Genomic DNA, 9,536 nt, shown 5'->3' with positions numbered 1-9,536 from the left:
ACTCGTTGCGTGCCCTGTGTGTGTTTGGTATTTAAGCCCTTGTCTTTCCTTTGTTCCTTTTCGGATCATTTTAGTTTGTGGGGAGTTGTGTCCTGTGTGTTCCCGGTGTTCCCTTACCCGCGTTCCTTGCCTTTGGCGTTAATAAATGATCCTTTTCTTGAATTGTCTTCTATTGGGTCCTACCTGCCTGCCTGCCACCCGCTAACCGTGACATAAATGCAACTGCAACATTACCATGATCCAATTTTTTTTATTGACCATGTCTTTTTCAGCAACAAAAGAAACAGAGCCATGGCCTAATAGGCTTCTAGTGTGTAGTCTCCTCAGTGATGGCAGCTTTACCTCCAATTATTATAATATTGGATAATTAAAAATATTAAATATTGTAATTCAAATTACAATAAACTTGCTGGCAAACTCGCCAAATAAAACTCAGCCCTGCGGAACACTGGCATCTTAACATTAACACATAACATGTGTCCATGGGAAAACAAAAAGTGTGTGAGAATGAAAGAGAACGGGAGGGTGAACAAAATAACAGATGCCTGTATGAAGAGCCCACACTCTCCCCTCCACCTCTACCACCCTTTCCTCTCTCCCCCCTCTCCCCCCTCTCCCCCCCTCCTCCATCTTGGCAATTGTGAACTCGATCATCAACAGCAAATGTTTCTCTGGATGAAATAAAAAAGCATGCGTGAGACAGAATAAGGGTGAAAAATGAAACTGCCCATACTCCCCCCTCCTCCTCCCTCTATCTCCCCTCCTCCTCCCTCTATCTCCCCTCCTCCTCCCTCTATCTCCCCTCCTCACAACCCCCCATGCTTTCTCCGTCCCCCATGTAACAATTTGTTTAGTGTGTCCCTCTCTCCTTCCCCTCTCTCTCCTCACTTTACTTTTACTACTGTGGAGGGTGTGTGCTGATAGCAGGTTTACAGCCTCACCTGGCCTGAGTCCGACAGATTAGACTCTGGCTGGGTGGGGCAGCACACCTGTGGTGCAATAAAGCGGACCGCCACCTCAACGCCGGCCCTCCTGAACACCAGCCCCCCTCGGAGAGCCTGAAACCCCGGTGCACGACCCCCCCAGCTCCTCCTGGAGCATGGGGCCTTGGACTCCTGGCTCCCCTGGCAGAGGGGTGGCTCCAGTGGGTGTTTGTGCAGCCCTTCCACGTCCCCTCCTGGTCAGAGGAGCCCCCACGTTGGGTGCCAGTGTGGCAGCTCACCTCTGCCACACGCCACCTAAGTAGGCTTTTCCTGGGGCCCCCCGACACGGGACACGGGTAGATGTTGGATTAAATATACCTCTACTTAAGGTGGCCGGTGGTATTCACCGAGCTGGCGTTACAAGCTGCCCTGAAAGTAGTAGCTCCCTCCTGAGTGTGTGTGTGGTGATAGCTGGTTTATCCTGGGGGCCATGGTTGCTCTGCACCACAGGTGTGCAGCCCCACCCAGCCAGAGTCTAATCAGTCTGACTCAGGCCAGGTGAGGCTGTAAACCAGCCATCAACACACCCTCCACACACCCTCCACACACCCTCCACAACTACCAATTATTAAAAAAGAAAATATTCACATTTGACGACTTGGGAAGAGGAGATGCTGGATCTTACATTGGAAGCTGATTCTTGAGTGTTCAACGTTTAGGTTTCAGAACTGTCTTACCTAAGTTCAGAAGTACCTGTTAAAAAAAATCAAGTGTTCTTCATGTACTTTGGGTAGTTGAGATGCAGTGCATAGGTAAGTCCGAAGAAAATGTACATGGCCTGGGGCAGGCTCTGACCATCCATCACAATGTTTCTCTCCAAGATGATTCCCACTGAGGACGCATGGTGGTGGAGGGACTGCATGCGTGGAGTGATGTTTTCCTGTTCATGGCAGAGGATCCCCACTGGCACATCATTGTATGAACCTTCCTCAACATCAACGTCCAGAAAAAAGGAACAGGGCATGATCACATCAACATGACAACATATTGCTACACACAGCCCACATGTCTGCCCTATCCAGTGTCGATCCACTGCCCAGTGCAGCGACCGCTACAGAAAATCACTCAGGAAAGGTGCAAGAAGCATCCACAAATGATCTGGGGTGAACACAGTTTTGCCTCCTCCAAGAAGTTTTTTTTTTTCAAACAATAACAAAAAATATTAAACTATTAACACATGCACAGGTGTGCACGGTTACACGTGCAACCGGTTAGAAAATCATAACCGTTCAGGAAAAATCAGTAAACGAAAACCTTAAAAAAAATCACCACGCCATTCGTTTCAATGGGAATCGTGACGGTCTATACTTTCAACATAAAGTGTACATATTTATAATTTGAAATTCGTCCCAGCCTTTATACCACCGATACTATAGGGTCTATAGCATATAACCACATTTTCTGATTACAATTTAATGTAACAGTAAGCTGACAACATCGCTAATTAACAACGCAACTGCAAATTAACCACACAGAGATAACCATGGCAACCGGTCAAACAAATTTTGTTTTTGCGATCATTCTGCGCACGCATCCGGCGTGTTCATAAACAAATAATCCCCCTATAGAACGACAGCGGTCCACTTAAAAAAAATATATAATTGTACCCGTTCACACCCCTAGTAGGGAGAGAGGAGGGGAGGGGGGCAAAGGGAGATAGAGAAAAATCAAAGTTGCTTACAAAGCAGGCCTTGAAGAAGGTGGATGGATCATCGCCAAGAATGACAGGAAGCCCCCTGAGGACAAGGCATCTCACTTCTGTCATCCGAAGCCTGGTGGATTGAGGGTGCAGAGAGGACATCACACACTTAAAATAGGGTCCATATGTTACCCTGAACACTAAGTGCACACACATAATCAATAATACACAGCAGAGTCATACATACTGGACCCCACCTGTTCACTCACACAGTGTTCTTGACATTATGCATACAGGTAGTTATTTGCATACTTCATTTACAGATCAACTAGCAAAACCTGGCAAACTAATGTAATGGGTGGCGAGTAATTACTCTGAGGAGTTTAGGCCATTCAAAGTTAAAGAGAAGAAAGCGTCTATCAACAGGATGGCTCACGATACCAGTACATTTATTTACACCACGTGTGTGTTCTTTCAAGCTCAATCATGTATCAGACTGTTTTCCAAGACGTAAATATAGAGTTGAGAATCAACTAACCTTTGTTTGTCGCATCAGGTCAGCCAAGACCTGCCCTGTGAGGCCCCTCTTTGCCTTGAAGTTTTCCATGAGCCTGGGACTGTGATGGTCAAGGGCCTCGTAGAACTCCTGCCTTAGGCTCTTACCAACCACCCTGCTGACATGTTCATGTTCAAATGAGTTGACACCATGATGTGATCTTTTTACGCAACAACCCAGCATGTATTACTCTTCAAAGCCCCTCTGGTGGCAGCAGAGGGGCTTTGTAGAATACAGCATATGAGACAAATCTATAAGCCTACCTGGTGATCAGTAAAGAGAGCTGACCAACGTTGACATATCTGGGTAATGTCAGGCTTGTCCTTCACAACTTCATCCCTTCGAAGAGCGAATGTCAGATCCATCTTCTGCTTGGTGAGGGCTCCATTTGGGGTTATCCTTTTCACTTCATCCACCATGAGCTGTCGAGCATCTTCAGCAGGCTCGAGTCATCCTGCCCATCTGGATAATCTGGTAAGTAATTGACTTCTCCTCTCTTTGGCTTCATGATTCTCTTGTTAGGTGGCTCTCCACAAGGAGAGTACTTTCCATGTTTACCGCCGTTCATGGTGACATCACGGTAACCCCGCTGACGCATTTTTGTTTCGTTAATTCCCCATCTTGAATGTCAAGCTGTTTTTCCAACCGCTCCAGCCGGACACTGATCCTTGTTCTTCGAGACATGGGAGTGCTCGCACCAGTGCTGAGGCAACAGCTTCAAATTCAGCATTTGTTATATATGCTTTCAAGGCATCTATGGTCTCCGCTAGCCTCTCGAGGATGTCGTGTTTGAGCTCCGTGGACGGAACGAGGTGGGTTCCATCCCTGAGATGGAGCAGGTTTGATTGACGCAGTCTATGTTCCGAATCGACTGAAAATGTTGGTATATACTGTGGCAGACTGCAGGCAGGAGTGAGGGGAGTGGTAGGTCTGGCAACCTGCTGGCTCCACACCAAGCCTTACATGGACTTCCTCCCTTTAACGAGGCAAGCCTAGGGATCGTTAAGCAGGGGTGCTGGGGCTTAAGAGGGCGAGCAAACAGACATGTGAGGCTAGGGAGGGCTAGCAAAGGACAGGTAGAAGCTGTGTGATGGCCTGGCAGCGTGGTACGCCCTAAGAGAGAGCGACAGGTGGAAGGTGTTGGACTGACGTTGGACTGTAGCATAAAGGAGGTGGATGACCCTTTTCCCACCCTGGTTTTGTTTACCAGGTAAATAAACCATTCTGCATTGGAACTGCTCTCTGTGTTGTGTCATTTTATCTATTTAACTTGGTGGCGTGGAAACCCCACACCCACAGGCAGTGGTGGCTGGTGATCAAAAATGTTGGGTTCCCCCCCCCCCCCCCCCCCCCCCCCCGCCATTAAAAAAAATTGAATTTAATAGATTTGATTTCCTGTATTCTGGTGCATTTTGGGGATGGCCACTACCTATTTACCTACTATTCATTCAGATTCATAGCCTACATCCTGACTTGTAGGGCCTGGACAAGCTTACACTGCATATACAGACCTACTTCATGGCCATTCCACCAGCCATTGCTATTTGACCCATTGTTGTTATTTTGATATTGAGACAGATCTTGATCACTGTCCTATAGCTCCCATTTTTTGTGAGTCTCAATGTCTACTTCAAATGCAGTTTGAAATATGGGACAGTCGCTTCATTTTGTTTATATGCTACAGGCCGAAAGATTAAATTAATACGTAACTTACTTGCTCCTTTTAAGTATAACATTGCTTGGGGAGTCCAATTCCTCCACTGAAAAGGGTGGAAAGTGCTAAAAACTCTCTGCTAGTTAGCCTCTTCTTCGTCCAATCATGTGGTGATGAAAAAAAAGAAAAGCGATACCATTGGCTTTGGGTGCACACTGGTGCAACCCGAGGGCGAGTTTTCTTGTGCCAAGAAAAGCTATCTCTGAATCAGAATCAGAAAAGGTTTACTGACAAATACATTTACACATATTAGGAATTTGTCTTGGTATTCGTATTCGTTGCGCACCATCTTAACAAACAATAAACAGTAAACAATAAACTGCTTGATAGACAGCTAAAAGTTAGCGAGCTTACATTGACTTTAACGTGGCCGGCGGCCCTGACTTGGAGGAGGGCTTTATTTCGAATGAATGACCAATAACTAGCCTAGCCCAAATCAGTGACGTTCAGACGCATTTAAATGGTTGCTGGTAGTGAGAAGTATATCACACAATTAAACAAGGACGTATTTTTGTTGATTTATTTCGTATTGATAATAGTTGATTGATAGTTGGCAGATACTATATTCAAGTGAATATTTCACGGAGGGGCGGCGCCCTAGCGCCCTCTATTGACCCACCGCCACTGCCCACAGGCCTGCTACATATGGTGGAGAATGCAGGCAGTAACCAACCAAGTTGAATAGTTAGACCAACACAGGGACAACAATGGACGAGTGGATGCGAAAACTGTTGGAGGCGAACAAGGCACAGCTAGCCTTGACCCAGGAGCTGGTGGGAGCGCTGACCGCCGGTCATGTCGGCGGGGCTGCAGGTTCCCGTCCTGGGACCCAGCAGGCTTGTCTCGCGGTGGTAAGAGACGCCGCCTTAGAAAGAGCCGCTGTGCGCCGCCGCCGCTGCAACAGACGCTGCTGCCGCATGGGAAGCTGCCGCAGCGCGAGACGAGGCCGCAGCGCGAGACGAGGCCGGAGCAGGAGACGAGGACGACGCAGTGAGAGACGAGGACGACGCAGTGGGAGACGAGGACGACGCAGTGGGAGACGGAGACGACGCAGTGGGAGACGGGGACGACGCAGTGGGAGAAGACGCAGTAGGGACACGACCTAGTGGGAGACGGAGACGACGCAGTGGGAGACGACGCAGTGGGAGATGACACAGTGGGAGACGACGCAGTGGGAGATGACACCATGGGAGACGGAGACGACGCAGTGGGAGAAGACGCAGTGGGAGATGGAGACGACGCAGTGGGAGACGACACAGTGGTAGACGACGCAGTGGGAGACTACCCAGTGGAGGACAACGCAGTTGGGGACGGAGATGACGCAGTGGGAGACTACCCAGTGGAGGACAACGCAGTTGGGGACGGAGATGACGCAGTGGGAGGCGAGGACGCAGTGGGAGACGACGCAGTGGGAGACAGAGACAATGCAGTGGGAGACGGAGATTACCCAGTGGGAGACGGGGACGACGCAGTGGGAGAAGACGCAGTAGGAGACGACGCAGTGGGAGAAGACACAGTGGGAGACGACACAGTGGGACATGACGCAGTGGGACACGACCTAGTGGGAGACGGAGACGACGCAGTGGGAGACGACGCAGTGGGAGACGACGCAGTGGGAGACGACACAGTGGGAGACGACGCAGTGGGAGACTACCCAGTGGAGGACAACGCAGTTGGGGACGGAGACGACGCAGTGGGAGACGGAGATGACGCAGTGGGAGACGAGGACGCAGTGGGAGACGGAGATGACCCAGTGGGAGGCGAGGACGCAGTGGGAGGCGAGGACGCAGTGGGAGACGACGCAGTGGGAGGCGAGGACGCAGTGGGAGACGACGCAGTGGGAGACAGAGAAGACGAAGTGGGAGACGGAGACGACGCAGTGGGAGAAGACACAGTGGGAGAATACGCAGTGGGAGACGACGCAGTGGGACACGACGCAGTGGGAGACGGAGACGACGCAGTGGGAGAAGACGCAGTGGGAGACGACGCAGTGGGAGACGACGTAGTGGGAGACCGAGACGACGCAGTGGGAGGCGGAGATGATGCAGTGGGAGACGGAGATGACGCAGTGGGAGACGGAGACGACGCAGTGGGAGACGACGCAGTGGGAGACGACGCAGTGGGAGACGGAGACGACGCAGTGGGTGATGACGTAGTGGGAGACGACGCAGTGGGTGATGACGTAGTGGGAGACGACGCAGTGAGAGACGACGCAGTGGGAGACGAGGACGCAGTGGGAGCGGACGCAATGGAAGACGGAGACGACTCAGTGGGTGACGGAGACGACCCATTGGGAGACCAAGACGACGCAGTGGGTGAGACGACGCAGTGGGAGACGACGCAGTGGGAGACGACGCAGTGGGAGACGAGGACGCAGTGGGAGCGGACGCAATGGAAGACGGAGACGACTCAGTGGGTGACGGAGACGACCCAGTGGGAGACGACGCAGCACAGGGGATTGCAGAGGCCCTGACCAGGAGGGATGCTCTAGGGGGCTGGACCGCCCCTCCCTCTCGGTCGGAGCTGAGGTGGAGGGTGTGTGGCAGACGCCAGGGAGGAGTGAGGGGGGTTGTAGGTCTGGCACCCTGCTGGCTCCACCCCAAAGCCTTGCATGGACTTCCTCCCTTTAACGAGGCAAGCCTGGGGGTCGTTAAGCCGGGGGGCTTGGGCTTTAGAGGGGGAGTAAAGAGACATGGGGGAGGAGGAAGGCTAGGGCTAGCAGAGGACTTGTGTAATTTTTTCTATTTAACTTGGTGGCGTGGAAACCCCACACTCACAGGCCTGCTACAATAAAATACCTCTTGCCACTGGCGTTGTCTTACCTAACCCTGTCCGTGTCTGCCTGGCTGGGTGTGTCGCTTAGTTCACTTGATGTTGACCGTGGGACGGGTACCTCCACAAGAGTAAGCACTGGAATTTTTTTAAGGGTAGGTCGCTTAGGCAGCTCTGATATTTCTGTTAGATTGCACAGTTCATTGTCGAAGTTGGGATCTTTAAACCGTAAGCTGAAGTCATAGTTTGTTTGAAGAACATCTTTAAAGGGAGCCAATTACAATTTCAACAGTATCAGGCTCTGTCGTCAGTTCGACCTTCCTTATGGCTGCTTCAGTGAAGATAATTCTCACAAGCGTTCCCTGTTGCAACACCTTGGGGAGAAAGAGAGATCCACACACAGGGGCTACTGCTAGTGTAGCAAACTTCATACGATCTAAGGTATGCAGACTGGATCAACTGGATGTGGAGTTCAGTAGGGTAACTGTTGTCTCTTTTTTGATTGGAGATTGGAGATTTAAAAAGAAGTGCAAAGGCGCAGTTAAGGTGCGGTTTGAACAAGATTTGTATATGACAACATTGTCATATAGTGTAATACAAGTATAGTATAGTGTAAATAATATGGTGGGATAGTGCAGGGCAAAGTTCAACTGGATGTGGAGTTCAGTAGGGTAACTGTCTCTTATTTATTACACCCTGTGCAGACCTTTATGCCCGTCCCCTGAGCTTTAAAGAGAGGGAAGGAGGGACAAGGAGGAGATGTGATTACATGATCTGAGGGAGCAGGATGGAGGAATAGGGGTCAGAAGGTCACAGAGGTCAGGAGGAGCAAGGTCATGGGGGGCTTTAAAGGTGAGAAGTAGAATTTGCCTTTACGGCTTTAACAGACCTAAACGTGTGCTTTTGGGGGAGGCGGGTGAGGGGAAAAACGGTCTGTCTAGTTACTGGACCAGATAAAATGAGACGGAGAGGTAATAAAGTCTGTCGGCACGAGGACCTTGGATTTATTAAGTAAAGTGAAATCGAATATGTCTAAGTCCCTAATCAGCGCTGATGGTTCGTCCAGAGCTTCGCCTCCGTAGAAGGTCTGCTTCCGAAGAAGATCCAGAGTCCCTGTGTGATACATTCTTATGCTGTATCCTCCTCTCGATGAGGTGTGTGCGTTTGAGGTGTGTGTGGTTCTGTGTGTTTTTGCTTGACCTTGGCTCCCAGGCCCTAGTATATGCATGTGTATCTTCTTGTGTTCTGCCTAACGGGGGAGAGCTTCAAAGTGTCTCCTGTGTGATAAATTAACGTGGCTCTCCCGTTCTTGAGGATGACTGGTGCATTGTCTGAGTGTCTACCATTTGCCTGCTTGGGAAATGGGGCCTTGGCTCTGGCCTTGACCTGACTATATTATCATGTTTGTGTTATGTGTTAAAAGTTGACTATATTGTAATGTGACTGCCATGTGATGTGCTCATCAGGCTAGGGTAGGAGTTAGCTATATTTGTAATGTACATGTGATGTACTCAGCAGGTTATTTTTCCCAACACGGGTCACTCATAGAGCTGGGTTGCCACAATATATATATATATATATATATATATCTTTGTAGTGAATGTAACATACATAATTCCCCTTTGTTAAGTGTGGTTCTACACACTTCATTATAGACGCAGCACTTTGATAGCATAGTTCTTCGCAGCGCAGTTGTAGACTTAATGTGTTGTATGCATATCATTGACTGTCCTATACTCACTTCACGGATCACGGTCACTTCAAATGATAGGGATGTGTCATGACGTAGAGCCCTACGCGGGTTTTGCTGCTGGACAGCGCCTTTTCACTTCCTGGTTCTAATTCATGTAACCTACGGCATCCAGGCTTCTT

At 49.7% G+C, this 9,536-nt stretch overlaps 1 long non-coding RNA gene and 1 pseudogene across 1 annotated transcript; both read right to left on the bottom strand.

Moving 5' to 3' along the window:
- Positions 1 to 2,567: 2,567 nt before the first annotated feature.
- On the bottom strand, positions 2,568 to 4,161 carry LOC115552862 (uncharacterized). The gene is made up of 3 exons (XR_003978385.1): positions 3,442 to 4,161; positions 3,161 to 3,296; positions 2,568 to 2,755 (listed from the first exon to the last, which is right to left on the bottom strand). It is a non-coding gene; the product is annotated as an uncharacterized LOC115552862 (long non-coding RNA).
- Positions 4,162 to 5,758: 1,597 nt separating this feature from the next.
- On the bottom strand, positions 5,759 to 6,854 carry LOC115552706 (putative protein TPRXL; annotated as a pseudogene).
- Between the last annotated feature and the right edge of the window lie 2,682 nt (positions 6,855 to 9,536).

This window comes from Gadus morhua, chromosome 10, assembly GCF_902167405.1.
Source record: "Gadus morhua chromosome 10, gadMor3.0, whole genome shotgun sequence".
Classification (NCBI taxonomy): Eukaryota; Metazoa; Chordata; class Actinopteri; order Gadiformes; family Gadidae; genus Gadus; species Gadus morhua.
This window is presented reverse-complemented; position numbering and strand designations above follow the sequence as displayed.